Here is a 224-nt window from a genome sequence, read left to right on the forward strand (position 1 = left end):
CACTCTCACACACACACACTCTCACACACACACACTCTCACACACACACACTCTCACACACACACACTCTCACACACACACACTCTCACACACACACACTCTCACACACACACACTCTCACACACACACACTCTCACACACACACACTCTCACACACACACACTCTCACACACACACACTCTCACACACACACACTCTCACACACACACACTCACACACACACA

This window comes from Cetorhinus maximus, chromosome 1 (genome assembly GCF_964194155.1).
Source record: "Cetorhinus maximus chromosome 1, sCetMax3.hap1.1, whole genome shotgun sequence".
In the NCBI taxonomy this organism is placed as follows: Eukaryota; Metazoa; Chordata; class Chondrichthyes; order Lamniformes; family Cetorhinidae; genus Cetorhinus; species Cetorhinus maximus.